Below are 15,643 nucleotides of genomic sequence, written 5' to 3'. Positions count from 1 at the left end.
CCCCTGAAAAATCCAAATTTGGAAGATGCACACAGTGTGTCAACATGTGCTATCTCCCATCATGGGGGATCAATGTACATGCTTTGGGGCTGCAACCCCTTCATCTCAGACACTAAACACAAAACACATACATTGATCCCCCATGATGGGAGATAATGCATGTTTACACACTCTGTGCATCTTCCAAATGTCGAATTTGGAGAACTACAACATTTTGTTATTAAAATTACAAAAATAAGACCCTATCTAGTTTGGGGTGTTTCACACTCTCCCCAAAACATCAATGATATTTTTCAAATTTAATTTAACATCATTGATGTTTTGCAGGATATGTTCCCAATCCCCATTGCACCCCATTATCTCCCCGATCTGGGCACTTTAACTGGTAAAACGGAAATCTTCTTCCACATCACCTACAAAACAAAACAAAAAAAAAACATGTAATTTAAATATGGTGACATACATTGATGAGCTTACCGGAAGCTGTGTTCTCCGACACTCACCTGTTGTGGTGACAATTTGCCCAACCTGCACGATCTCTCCTTCCTCCTCCTCCTCCTCCTGCTCCTCTGTTTGTGCTTTTGGAAGTTGTCCTTCTTTGTGAGGGGTGTGGTCCCTGGTGTCCTTATACTTGCCGAGTCTTCTCTCCCCCATGAGATTGGAAAAAAAGAAATAATTAGCACACAGAGGGCAGAATTAACAATATGAAACATTGTTTGGAAGTGGGGTTCAATTGTTTATTTTGGCCGAGCTTCAAGGTCATAACATTATTGGGGACACTGTGTTCAGCTGGAATACTTATCTGCAGAACGATGTTTCCTACGAACGAATGAAACCATGAACTTGAAAGTGGCCATTTTAAAATGCACAACATGAACTCCAAGCACATGGAGTAGTATGCAAGCAATAATAATCATATGAACACACGACAACTACCTACTTTGGGCAAGAACACGCTTGATCCTTATGTACTGCTCGTGCTCCCTCAGTTTCAGGTCTGACCAGCGTTTTTCTCAGTTGATCCATGGATCGGTGTACCCCAAAATTAGGCAGAAGACTCTTCACAACTTTATTCATGATCTTGGCCTTTCTGATATTTGGGTTTGGGTAAGGTCCATACTTTCCATCATAGTCGGTCCTGTTCAATATGTCGACCATCTCCAACATCTCTCCAAAAGACATATTTGCGGCCTTAAATCTTGTCTTCCTGGATCGGGACGTTTCAGGCTCCGGCCTTTCCTCACCCTCCTCCTCGTTAGTGTAATTATTAGTGCGCACCTGTGTTCTCTCCGCCATGTGCTCTCCCCACTGCGCTGGAAGCGAAGGGGCGGGGAATAGTCTGGAAAGAAGGGGCGGGCGGAGTTGCACGCATGTGCACTGTATATAAAACGTAACACGCGTGTGTCGTCCGTACGATCTGTGAACAGAGGGAGAAGCTGAGGTGACGAACGCACAAACAAAGGTAAAATTTTGAACTTGGCACATCACTAGGCTACACTGCTTCTAGATTGAGGCCTGCATTAGTGGAGTTTAGCCTGACATTAGGGTTTGTCTTGTGTTGTGTCTTGCAGACATGGACGGGTTTAATGACTACAGCTTCCTCCCTCTATTCATCGATAAATATCGAGACATGCCAGTCCTGTGGCAAAACACCCACCCTTTCTATAGTAGCAGACCAAAGAGGAAGGCAGCACTGTTGGAACTGGTTGAGTTTGTGAAGCCGGTGGTCCCCAGGGCAGATGACAAATATATCAAAAAGAAAATTGGGAACCTCAGGAGTACATATCTGAAGGAGAGGAATAAGGTGCTGAAGTCCATGAAATCTGGAGCTTCAGCAGCTGAGGTTTATGTTTCCACCCTGTGGTGTTATGACAGGATGAATTTTCTGGCAGACCAGGCTGAGGCCAGAGAATCCCTCTCTACTCTTCCTTCCACGCGTCCTATGCTCCATTCCACACCTGATGAGTCTTCCGACGCCCAACCTGGGCCTTCCACTCAGGAAGAACTGTGGGAGCCCAGCTTGAGCCAGATATAGTATTGTTGTACATATTTGTGGAGTCAAAATGAATGATGTTAACTTGATTTCTGATCCCTAATTGGTGAATTTAGAAAGTGTTTCACATATCAATAGACAGTAGTGGCCAAAACCTTTGGGACAAGAAAGAAAAATGCTGGGCTCAGAATGATAGTCTTTTCTATTGGTTAACAATTTGCAACAGTGTTGATGTGAAAATTGTGTGTGTTTGATGAACCAAAAACTCAAACTATGTCCCTTTTTCATACACAGGAAGAACTCAGCCAGGACGAGGAGGGTATGGAATGCAGCAGTCAGGAGGTGGCTGTGGAAAGTGGCAGCCAGGTGGTGGGCAGCCAAAGGAGCCTCACCGAATGCCAGGTCCCTCCCCTCCGCCTTCCACGCAGAAGGGCGAGAAAGGGGGGGAATCTTGAGGAGTCGGCCCTGAGGGCTGATTGGTGAGGCTTCTGCGGCCCTCCAAGCAAAACCAACACACAAGAGGCCTTGGCCGCCTTGTTTGTGTGCAAGCTTGAGAAAATGGAGCAGGGGCAACAGATCTTGTGTGAGCAGGTTATTCTCCAAACCCTCAACATGCGTCTGTTGGGCCAAATGACACCAGAATCACACTTGTGTCATTTGGCCCATGCCCCTGCTCCTCCTCCTCCTCCTTCTACCACACCTCCAGCACCACAGCCACAGCCTGGAAGGAAGCGTGGAAGGAAGACCAGAGTGTGATGACCTGGGTTCAGTCTGGTCTGCCAGAAGATGCAGCCTGTTGTAGTACCACAGCCTGGGAACATAGATGTCATCTGCTGCTGTTCCGGGTTTCATGGACTTCAGGACCAGACTTCTCTCCCTCAGATATGTACTCCTCAGGCCACCAATTTTTGCGTTGAAATATTTGATGTGTGCCCTGGGGGCCAAAGGCATCACAAATCTCCCCAGTTTCAACATTGCTGCCTCCCTCTTTATCTGTTACTGACACCGAAATAAAGGTATTTTTTGTTTGGATGAAATACTTGCGTATGTGTTTTCCTTCCAAAAGGACAGTTTATTTGTGAGCAGGCAGGTACATTTCAAAAAAACAAAGTGAAATAAATAACAAGGGGTGTTAACACTAAACAACCTCCTGTAGGGTCCGTTCACACAGGGGCAACACGACTTTCAACACGACTTTTGGAGGCAACTTGGACACGACCTGAACACGACTTGGGGCGACTTACAACACGACTTTAAGTCGCCCCAGGCCAGGCGACTTTTGCCGCGGCCAATCAGAGAATGAGCTCTCAAGAGGGAACTCCACGCCAAATTTATGAATAAAAATTTGGCGTGGGTTCCCCTCCGAGAGCATACCAGGCCCTTAGGTCTAGTATGGATATTAAGGGCCGTTGGTTGTCGGGGTCTGCGGGCGGAGGGCTTATCAGAATCCGGGAGCCCCCTTTAATAAGGGGCCCCCGGATACCGGCCCCCCACCCTATGTGAATGAGTATGGGGTACCACGTACCCCTACCCATTCACCTGTGAAAAAAATGTAAAAAAAAAAAAACACAGGGTTAAAATAGTTTATTGCACAGCTCCGGGGGTCTTCCGTCTTCTGGGGTCTTCTTGCTGGACTCCTCCGCTATCTTCTGCTAGCCCCAGATCCATACCAGACCCTTATCCGAGCACGCTACCCGGCCGGCCAGGAAAGGGGGTCAGGACGAGCGTACGGCCCCCCCTCCTGAGCCGTACCAGGCCGCGTGCCCTCAACATGGGGGGTGCCTTGGGGAAGGGGGGCCGCGCGGCCCCCCCACCCCAATGCACCTTGTCCCCATATTGATGAGGACAAGGGCCTCTTCCCGACAACCCTGGCCGTTGGTTTTTGGGGTCTGCGGGCGGGGGGCTTATCGGAATCCGGGAGCCCCCCACCCTATGTGAATGAGTATGGGGTACATTGTACCCCTACCCATTCACCTGTGAAAAAAATTAAAAAAAAAAACACAACACAGGGTTAAAATAGTTTATTGCACAGCTCCGGGGGTCTTCTCGCTGGACTCCTCCACTATCTTCTTCTAGCTCTTTTGCTAGCGGCCGGGTAGCGTGCTCGGATAAGGGTCTGGTATGGATCTGGGGGGACCCCCACACCGTTTTTTCGGCGTAGGGGGTTCCCCTTAATATTCATACCAGACCTAAGGGCCTGGTATGCTCTCGGAGGGGGAACCCACACCAAATTTTTATTCATAAATTTGGCGTGGAGTGCCCTCTTGAGAGCTGATAATTCTGTCAGAGTCGCCTCCGTATAGACGGAGATCCGACTTGGAGGCGACCTCCATTGAAATCAATGGGTACCGGTCGCCTACAAGTCGGATTCAAGTAGTACAGGAACCTTTTCTGAAGTCGGAGCGACTTCAGTAGCGTGCATTAAGATGACTCTCATTCACTTACATTGCTTTTTAAATGTTGTCCGACCTGAGGCGACTAGGAGCGACCTGAAGTCGGATTGGAGTTGCCCCTGTGTGAACGGACCCGTAGATTAAAAAAGAAAAACAAAATCTCAAAAATCGAATAATGTTGTTGTTGTAAGTTTACACAAAAATAAAAAATAAAAAATAAGGAGAAATTAGCAAAGTGTCTTTAAAGGAGATTTTTAGGGAATCCCCCCACAAAAACATCCAAAAAGGAAAAAACCTAATCTAAAATTGTGTAGATGTGACGCAAACTAAAATTGTATTACTGAAATGGTTAAAAAAGAGTAATGAAATCTGTTCAGGAGAAGTGTGTGTGACTATGAGCATCAAAAGAAGTTGGTTCTTGAAGCATTGTAAAGAACAAGAGAATGCGCTTGATGAATGAATTTTTAACCACTTTCAGACCGGACCATTTTGCTGGTAAATGACCAGAGGTCTTTTTACACTTTGGCACTGCGCTGCTTTAACTGGTAATTGCGCGGTCATGCAATGTTGTACCCAAACAAAATTTGCGTCCTTTTCTTCCCACAAATAGAGCTTTCTTTTGATGGTATTTGATTGCCTCTGCGATTTTTATTTTTTGCGATATAAACGTAAAAAGACCGCAAATTTTGAAAAAAAATGACATTTTCTACTTTTTGTTATTAGAAAAATCCAATAAACTCAATTTTAGTCATACATTTAGGCCAAAATGTATTCAGCCACATGTCTTTGGTAAAAAAAAAGTCAATAATTGTATATTTATTGGTTTGCGCAAAAGTTGTCACATCTACAAACTAAGGTACGTTTTCTGGAATTTACGCAGCTTTTAGTTTACGACTGCCTATCTCATTTCTTGAGGTGCTAAAATGGCAGGGCAGTACAAAACCCCCCCAAATGACCCCATTTTGGAAAGTAGACCCCCTAAGGAAATTGATAAGAAGCATGTTGAGCCCATTGAATATTTTATTTTTTTGTCTCAAGCGATTGAATAATGACAAAAAAAAAATTTTTTATTTTTTTTTACACAAAGTTGTCACTAAATGATATATTGCTCACACATGCTATGGGCGTATGTGAAATGACACCCCAAAATAAATTCTGCTGCTTCTCCTGAGTACGGGGATACCACATATGTGGGACTTTTTGGGAGCCTAGCCGCGTACGGGGCCCCGAAAACCAAGCACCGCCTTCAGGCTTTCTAAGGGCGTAAATTTTTGAGTTCACTTCTCACTACCTATTACAGTTTTGAAGGCCATAAAATGCCAAGATGGCACAAAACCCCCACAAATGACCCCATTTTAGAAAGTAGACACCCCAAGCTATTTGCTGAGAGGCATGTTGAGTTCATGGAATATTTTATATTTTGCCACAAGTTGCGGGAAAATTACAAACTTTTTTTTTTTTTTTTTTTTTTTCACAAAGTTGTCACTAAATGATATATTGCTCATGCATGCCATGGGCATATGTGAAATGACACCCCAAAATAAATTCTGCTGCTTCTCCTGAGTACGGGGATACCACATATGTGGGACTTTTTGGGAGCCTAGCCGCGTACGGGGCCCCGAAAACCAAGCACCGCCTTCAGGCTTTCTAAGGGCGTAAATTTTTGAGTTCACTTCTCACTACCTATTACAGTTTTGAAGGCCATAAAATGCCAAGATGGCACAAAACCCACACAAATGACCCCATTTTAGAAAGTAGACACCCCAAGCTATTTGCTGAGAGGCATGTTGAGTCCATGGAATATTTTATATTTTGCCACAAGTTGCGGGAAAATTACAAACTTTTTTTTTTTTTTTTTTCACAAAGTTGTCACTAAATGATATATTGCTCACGCATGCCATGGGCATATGTGAAATGACACCCCAAAATAAATTCTGCTGCTTCTCCTGAGTACGGAGATACCACATATGTGGGACTTTTTGGGAGCCTAGCCGCGTACGGGGCCCCGAAAACCAAGCACCGCCTTCAGGCTTTCTAAGGGCATTACAGTTTTGAAGGCCATAAAATGCCAAGATGGCACAAACCCCCCCCCAAATGACCCCATTTTGGAAAGTAGACACCCCTAAATTTAGGGGTACACTAGTGAGACTAGGTAATAAATGGCGGGTGCCCTGAAACTATAAAAAAATAACTAACCAACCAGCGTCACCTGTAACAGTTATATGGTGATCACTGGTGAAAGGGTTAACTAGGGGGCAATCAGGGGGCTTTATGCGGTAGTATATGGGGGTCCCTGGCGCTATAAAAAGCTGCAGCGAACCTAAATACCTACCTGCCTAACTAGCGTCACCTGTGACACTAATACAGCGATCAGAAAAACGATCGCTTATTAGGCTGGGTTCACACTGGAGCGATGCGGGAACGCCACGAATGCGCGGCGGGTTCCCGCATCGCATGCCTCCCGGCGGCAGTTCACACTGCCCTATGCAAACTGCTGGGAGTGTCAGTGAAATGTTACTGACACCCCCAGATCAGTTCGCATATCGCAGTGTGATCTGCAAACTCGGATCACATGGTGTGAACACCCATGCGATCCGATTCTGCTGCGGGCCAAAAAAAGGGTCCCGTGCGAATTTGCGGCGGGTGCGGCGGGTGTGGCGGGTGCGGCGAATGGCTGAACTCGAATCGCACAGAGATCGGATGTGATTTGCACTGCAGTGCGGTGCGAATCACATCCGTTCTCATAAACCGCTGCAATGTGAACCCAGCCTTAGTGACACTGGCGACGGGGGGTGATCACGGGGTTAAACCTTTATTGGGGGGGTTAGGGGGGTACCTTAGAACTAAAGGGGGCTAACCCTAACTGCCCTAACAGTTATTAGTCACAAATGACACCCGCCGGGTGATCAGGGGGTTAAACCTTTATTAGGTAATAAATGGCGGGTGCCCTGAAACTATAAAAAAATAACTAACCAACCAGCGTCACCTGTAACAGTTATATGGTGATCACTGGTGAAAGGGTTAACTAGGGGGCAATCAGGGGGCTTTATGCGGTAGTATATGGGGGTCCCTGGCGCTATAAAAAGCTGCGGCGAACCTAAATACCTACCTGCCTAACTAGCGTCACCTGTGACACTAATACGGCGATCAGAAAAATGATCGCTTATTAGGCTGGGTTCACACTGGAGCGATGCGGAAACGCCGCGAATCCGCGGCGGGTTCCCGCATCGCATGCCTCCCGGCGGCAGTTCACACTGCCCTATGCGAACTGCTGGGAGTGTCAGTGAAATGTTACTGACACCCCCAGATCAGTTCGCATATCGCAGTGCGATCTGCAAACTCGGATCGCATGGTGTGAACACCCATGCGATCCGATTCTGCTGCGGGCCAAAAAAAGGGTCCCGTGCGAATTTGCGGCGGGTGCGGCGGGTGTGGCGGGTGCGGCGGGTGCGGCGAATGGCTGAACTCGAATCGCACAGAGATCGGATGTGATTTGCACTGCAGTGCGGTGCGAATCACATTCGTTCTCATAAACCGCTGCAATGTGAACCCAGCCTTAGTGACAGGGGGGTGATCACGGGGTTAAACCTTTATTGGGGGGGTTAGGGGGGTACATTAGAACTAAAGGGGGCTAACTCTAACTGCCCTAACAGTTATTACAGTCACAAATGACACCAATGCAAAAAAAAAAAAAAAAAAAAAAAAAAATGACATTGGTGTCACTGTGACTGGGGGGCAGGGGTAATTGGGGGGGTGATCGGGGGGTAAAGGGGGGGTGTGAGTGTGCCTGGCATGTTCTACTGTGTGTGTAGAGTGTTGGTGCAACTCACCGATCCGCTCTCCTCCGTGTCGGAACGAAAAATACCGACACGGAGGAGAGAATACATCACTTCCTCTCCTGTGTTTACATTACAGGAGAGGAAGTGATGTCACGGGGGATTTCTATTCGTCGGGAGCGATCGCGAGGGGGTGGCCATGAATGAATGGCCGCCCCCTCGTCCCGGATCGCTCCCGGACGAAAACCGACCGCCGCAGGCACCGGGCGGGGGCCCGATCGGGCCCCCGACCCGCGGGAGGCAAGGGACGTACATGTAAGCCCTTATGCCTGCCCGTGCCATTCTGCCGACGTACATCGGCGTGCGGCGGTCGGCAACTGGTTAACATTGCAGCGTGACAAATGTGCTATATCGCTTATGAGCAGTAGTTTTACCTGAACGAGCGCTTCCGTGTCTGAATTTGAATGTGAGCATGCGTGGCACTTAGTCCGATCAAAATGCTCTACACATGATCGGATTAGGTCCGACCGGCCCAGTTGGTCGGGAAATATTTCCAACATGTTGGAAAATTGGGTCAGACGGAGATTCGGACGGAATCAGTCGGATGCATACCACACACAGTCGGATTATCTGACGACGCGGTCCGATAAGACGCATTCCGACAGATTCTCCGACTGAGTGTACAAGGCATAAGAGTAAGAGACTGTCTTATTCTGCAAAATTCAAACTCAGTGTAGTTGGCTATGCAAAAGAGCATGGGAATAGAGCTGCAGAGAGACAGTTTGGACCTCCCCCCACTGAGAGTATGATCAGACAGTGGAGAAAACAGGAAGAGCAACTCCTTAAGATGCCAAAAAAGAAGGCCTTAAGGGGAAAACCAGCAAAATGGCCAAATTTGGAGCAGAGGCTTAAAACTTGGATTTTGGAGCAGCGCCAGAGTGGCTTATGTGTGTCAACCAAACTTAATCAATGTCAGGCAAGAATGTTTGCAGGCGAAATGAACATTGTTGATTTTACAGGAAAGGCAAAATGGTGCTTCAATTTCATGAGGAGAGAAGGGCTGTCCATGAGGACACGAACAAAGTTAGCTCAGAAAATGCCACCAGTTTATGAGGATAAAATCCAACAGTTTCACTCCTATGTCATACAACTTCAGAAAAAATATGATTTTGAACCAAGTCAGATTGCAAACATGGATGAGGTCCCTCTCAATTTTGATGTGCCTTCCAACAGAACTGTTGATGTGAAAGGAATCAAAACAATGCCAATAAAAACAAGTGGCTATGAAAAGACACACTATACTGCTGTGCTTTCATGCTGTGCAGATGGTACCAAACTGCTTCCTATGCTTATTTTCAAGAGGAAAACCCATCCTAAAGAGGCCATACCACCAGAGAGCCCGCAGCAAGACAAACAAAAAATAGGCGGAGGGCGGGCATGACAGGGTTAACTGGGAGACTCAGGGATCCTGTGGGGGCGTTGCCGTGCAGAGGCTGGGAGGGGAGGAGCAGTGTTAATGTGTTAGAGTGGACAGCTCCTCCCCTCCTCAGTCTGCGGGGAAACGAGCTTCAGCAGGGAGCTCCAACATGGCGGCCGTGGAGGACCTATTCGCGCGGCTGAAGGCCGCATCAGCGTCCCGCGGTCCGGGATGGCTTGAGGAGAGGCTGGCAGCGGCGCTGGGTGAGGTACCCCCGGTGGCCGAGCGGGAGGGTGGCGGGCGGGCGCGAGCGCGGCGCTCCCGGCCGCCGGCTCGCTTTGCACCTGACCCCCCTTCCCCCCCCGACCTGGGGCACGTGGAGGCAGCGGCAGGGATGGCAGGGGACACTCGGGCCCGCCCGCGAAACGCGCGGCGCGGCCTGCGGAGCGGCCTGGGGGGACTGTTGGGCTTGGGGACCTTGGGGCTGGTGTGAGCCAGGTGGGGGGGGGGGGGGCTGGACGTGCACGGCCGGTGGCGGACGGGAGCAGGAGGCCCAGGACTGTGCGGAGGGCCCTACCTCATGGCCTGGAGGCGGCGGGGGCGGGGCCTGCATCGGGATCGCCCGGGAGGATGGCTGCCGGGCGCAGGGGACTGTCGGCAGGTGGCGCTCCTGGGATCGATGGTCGGCAGCCGTCCCCTGCTTTGGGACGGCGGGCTGTGGCGGACGGCGGAGAGACGGCGGCTGCCTGCAGTGGTCTGGGGCGGCACTGCGATCAACGGCAAGCTGGCCCGGGCAAGTCCTCGCGGAAGTCGGCAGGCGGATCTGGCGGGTTGCAGAAGGCCAGGGAGCTCCGCGGATCCCCGGCACCCAGTGACGTTTCCGATGGATGGCTGCCAGCAGGCGAGGCGGAGTTGGCGGACGTCCGCTCGGAGGGAGAATTGTCGCAGTCGGAGGACGAGGGACGGCACAGCATTCCGACGGCAGTGGACCCGGGACCCTCGGCTGGTGGGACTCCATCCAGGCAACACGGTGAGTCCGCTTATGTTTGTTATCCTGTGTCTGGCGATGTGGGGGGGGCGGCGGGTGGGGGCCGGGTAGGTGCGGGGCGGCCGGCGGGGGCCGTGCCCATTGCGCCGACCGCAGCGGTCACGGACCGCGCGGCGGCGGATGAGGGGTTGCGGGGTTTTTTGGCAGGTTTGAAGGAGCTGGTCCATCGGTTTGAACCGGGAGTGGGTGGGGCTGGGGCCCCGGTGTCGGCTTGGGTGGCCCCGGGAACGGGGGACATTGGGGGGCGGGGGGAGGCGACGATAGGGGCTGCGGAGCCGGCGGCGCCTGCTGCCGTAGTGGCTGCGGTGGCTGACCTGGGGGCGGGTTTGGCACCCGCTGGGGGTGGGACGGCTTCAGAGGCCTCCAAAAAGCAGGACTTGGTCCGTTTAGCGGATGCAGCGAAATGTGAGGTGTATGTTTGCTTCGAGGGCCCCCTCGGGGCTCATCTGAAGCCTGAGGTCCGCGAGAAGATCTGGAAGGGTGAGTATGTGGAGATCTTCGCCCTGCTGCCGCTGGAGAAGTTCAATCTGGATAGGGTGAAGCCGGAGGATCACAAGAAGGAGGATGAGGAGAAGCGGCGGTACAGGCTCATTCCCAGGACGTTTGCCAATTGGCTGCAGGCGTTCGCGATTTTGGCTAGTGTGATAGGCGAGAGGAACCCGGAGCACTGCTCTGCGCTGTTTTGCTACTTGGACGCCGTGGGAGAAGCCTATCGGGTCTACGGGGGAACGGCGTGGTTACGTTACGACGAACAGTTTCGTCAGCGGAGGGCGATTCGCCCGTCTTTACGTTGGGATCATAAGGACATCAGTCTTTGGATGCGCCTTATGACTTCAGCGCGGTCGACTGGCCAGTTTTTTCCAGGCGGGGCCGGTGGGTCCACTAACCCCGGACAACCGGCCACAAGAAAAAAAGGGGTGTGTTGGCAGTTCAACGAGGGGTCCTGTAGGTTCGGGGGGTCGTGCAAGTACAGGCACGAATGCACTGGCTGCGGTGGGGGTCACCCTTCGTCCCGCTGTTTCAAGCACGGGAAGGGCAAGGCCGGTGATGCGGCTGGAAAAGGGGACAACTCCGGTGAAAGTGGGAAAGATGCTGCCTTTTCTCGATAGGTATCCGGATCGGGAAGCGGCGCAGTTGCTGGCCCGGGGGTTTGCGGAAGGTTTTCATATTCCGGCACAACTGGGGGTGACACCCCCTTTGGCTCGTAATCTGCGTTCGGCGTTGGCTCACGCCGAGGTGGTGTCTGCGAAACTGGAAAAGGAGGTGGCTTTGGGGCGCATGAGCGGCCCCTTCCCGACGGCGCCCATTCCAGATTTGGTGGTGTCTCCCTTGGGGGTGGTGCCCAAAAAGGAGCCTAATAAATTTCGGCTCATTCATCATCTTTCGTATCCAAAAGGGGGATCGGTGAATGATGCCATTGATCCTGAGATTTGCGTGGTGTCTTATACGTCCTTTGACGCGGCGGTCTTTTGGGTCCGAAAATATGGGAAGGGGGCATTGATGGCTAAGACCGACATTGAGGCGGCCTTCCGGCTGCTCCCGGTCCACCCGGACAGCTTCCGATTGCTGGGGTGTCATTGGCAGGAGGGGTTCTACGTCGATAGGTGCCTGCCCATGGGATGTTCCATATCGTGTGCTCTGTTCGAGAGGTTCAGCTCTTTCTTGGAGTGGGTGGTGCGGGACGTCGCGGGATTGAACTCAGTGATACACTATCTGGACGACTTCCTCTGCGTGGGCCCGCCTGCTTCGGAGTTGTGCGCGATACTCTTGGCTACGTTGGAACACGTCGCGGACAAGTTTGGCGTTCCCTTGGCTCCGGACGAGACGGAGGGCCCGCGGACGGTGTTGAGCTTCTTGGGCATCGTGCTGGACTCGGAGAGGATGGAGTGTAGGTTGCCGGAGGAGAAACTGCGGGCGCTCCAAGCCGAGATTCGCGGGATGTTGGGTTTGCGCAAGGTTCAACTTAGGCCGCTGCAATCGCTGCTGGGTAAGCTGAACTTTGCGTGTCGCATACTGCCAATGGGGAGGGTGTTCTGCCGACGGCTGTCGGCCAGTACTGCGGGGGTCACCTCGCCCAAGCACTATGTGCGCTTGGTCAAGGCACATAGGGATGACCTTGCGACATGGCACGCGTTCCTGGCTGAGTTCAACGGCAGGGCGCTTTGGATGTCGGGCCCGGTCAGCAATTTTGATCTGGAACTGTACACGGATGCGGCGGGGTCGGCGGGCTTCGGTGCCTTTTTTCAGGGCAAGTGGAGCGCGGGGCCTTGGCCGGCTGCATGGAAGGAGGCGGGCCTGGTTAAAAACATGTTGCTGCTGGAGCTTTTTCCGGTGGTTTTGGCGGTCGAACTGTGGGGGGAGGCTTTCCGGAATCTGAAGGTGCGCTTTCATGGGGACAATTTGGGGGTGGTGCAGGTGATCAACAAGGTGTCGGCGGCCTCACCGCCAGTGGTCCGGTTGCTCAGGCACCTTGTATTGCGCTGCTTACAGTTGAATGTGTTTATTTATGCTGTGCACCTTCCAGGCGTTGAGAACGTCATCGCTGATGCTTTGTCTCGCTTTCAGTGGGACAGGTTTCGGGACTTGGCGCCGGGGGCGGAACTGCAGGGGGTCCCTTGTCCGGAATGGCTGTGGAGGATTGTCTTGGACGAGTAGCGGGCTGGATACGGCGGTCGGTGAGCGAAGCGACATGGTCCGCATACAGCAGGGTGTGGAGTGAATGGGCTGCGTTCATGCAGCAGGCCACGGGGGGTATGGGGGAACAGGATCTGCGCTTGCTGGTTGTTTATTTTGTGGCCAGGAACTTTGAGGCTGGGGTGTCTGCGTCTGGGCTTACTAAGAAATTAGCAGGGTTGGCGTTTTGGTTCAAGCACAGGGGTTTGCCGGACGCGACAAAGGATTTCTTGGTCGGTCAGGCCATGAAGGGTTATCGGCGTTCTCAGGTCCGGAGGGATTCTAGGCGCCCGGTTTCGTTCGAACTTTTGGGCCGGTTGTTGGAGCAGGTGGTGTGGGTCTGTTCGTCGCCATACGAGGTGGTTCTGTTCAGAGCGGCTTTTGCTTTGGCATTTTTTGGGGCTTTGCGGGTGAGCGAGTTGGTCAGCCCATCGCGGAGCCGGCTGGGTGGTCTGGGCTGGGACGCGGTGGTGTGTGAGGTGGACAGACTGTCCATCCGGGTATGCCGCTCCAAAACGGATCAGCTGGGCAAGGGCAAGTCGGTGCAGGTGTTTGCCTTGCCGGGTTCGCCTTTGTGTCCGATTGGGTTGGTGCGCAAATTTTTATCGGTTTGCCCCGCTATCCACGGGCCATTTTTGGTGCATCAGGATGGGCAATTTCTTTCGCGTTTCCAGTTTTTGGCGATTTTTCAGCGATGCTTGCAGGCTTTGGGTTTGGGGGGGCAAAAGTTTTCCTCTCATTCCTTCCGCATTGGGGCGGCCACGGAGGCGGTCCGGTGGGGTCTGGATAAGGCGGCGGTTAAGCGTATTGGGAGGTGGGAATCCAGGAGGTTTCGGTCGTACGTTCGCCCTCATTTGTTGGTTGCGTAGAGTGTGGGGTGGGGGATATGTGAATGCTTATTGTTGCTTGTTGCTTTTCTTTGTGTTTTTGGTTTGTGTTTATATTGATGTTGGGGGTATGTTTTTTGTTTTTCTTTCTTCTCTTCCTTTTCTTCCAGGTGGCCGGCCGGGCAGGGTGTGGATAGTGGGCCACTCATATGTTTGTTGGGGGGCTAGACGGGGAGATGCCCGCCCGGATGGGCGCCAGCTTGGGTTTTCTAGGCAAGAGGCCTTGATACGCTGGCTGGGGTTGCCGGGCATGCTGTGGGGCAGGGCGGTGTCGGAAGTCCACCGTTTTGCTCGCTGGGACAGGCCTCCGGATGTGCTGGTGCTGCACGTCGGGGGCAATGACCTGGGGGTCAAGACCATGCTGGACCTCGTCAAGGAGATCAAGTTTGATTTTTGGCAGTTGCGCCTTGCTTTTCCACACATGGTTATGGTGTGGTCTGACATGGTGGCCAGGACGGCATGGCGGTTCGCACGGTCGATCGACCGGCTGAACAGGGCCCGAAAAAAGGTCAATAGGGAAGTTAGTGTTTTTTTCGTCAGGAATGGGGGTTTGGCCATCCGGCATCTTGAACTGGAAGTGGACACCTGGCGATGCCTGAAGAGGGATGGGGTTCACCTGAACGATGTGGGTACCGATATTTGGTCCCTGGGGATCCAAGACGGGATCCAGCGAGCTGTGAGGGTGTGGCAGGGCATGCAAGGGTAAGGTGTTCCCCTTGCTTGCTGTGGCATGTGGTTGGTCTGTGCAGAAGAAGGATTTTACCCCAGGGATGGAAGAGTTCGGGGCCTATCGGTGTTATAGTACCCGTCGGTTGGTGATATAGCTAACAGTTTTAGCTACAGTGGGTGATTAGGTGCACTGCGGGCAGTGTTTGGCCTCTGAGCCAGTTCGTCAGCTGGAGGTCCGTTATAGTTTGGGTACCGCAGTGCTGTTAATGGTTTATGGTGATTGGTGGGTTATCCGAGCACAGACCAACGGGGAGGAGTTGCAATGTAGGAAGTGCCTTAATATCTGATTTAGTTGCGTTCATTTATGTTATTTATGTTATTTATGTTAATTGTTTTAATATTTTTGATAATAAAATAATTGGCTGCTACGGCCATGTTTTACTCCAGATGGGTGTGGTCTCAATTTCTGGGGTAATAGAGGGGGAGGGGCGTAGTAGTTTTTTAAGAAGAAAAATGTTGGGTCAGTAAGTCACATCAGTTATACAATAGTCAAGAGAGCCCGCAGCAAGACAAACAAAAAATAGGCGGAGGGCGGGCATGACAGGGTTAACTGGGAGACTCAGGGATCCTGTGGGGGCGTTGCCGTGCAGAGGCTGGGAGGGGAGGAGCAGTGTTAATGTGTTAGAGTGGACAGCTCCTCCCCTCCTCAGTCTGCGGGGAAACGAGCTTCCCACCCTCCCTCCCTTAGCTTTTGGGGGGGGGGGGGGTTTTGGGGTGGAATAATGTT

The sequence above is a fragment of the Lithobates pipiens genome, unplaced genomic scaffold (genome assembly GCF_037356315.1).
Source record: "Lithobates pipiens isolate NorthernLeopardFrog02 unplaced genomic scaffold, aLitPip1_a1.2 Scaffold_30, whole genome shotgun sequence".
NCBI classification, from domain to species: domain Eukaryota; kingdom Metazoa; phylum Chordata; class Amphibia; order Anura; family Ranidae; genus Lithobates; species Lithobates pipiens.
The sequence above is the reverse complement of the archived record's forward strand: the minus strand, read 5'-3'. Positions refer to the sequence as shown.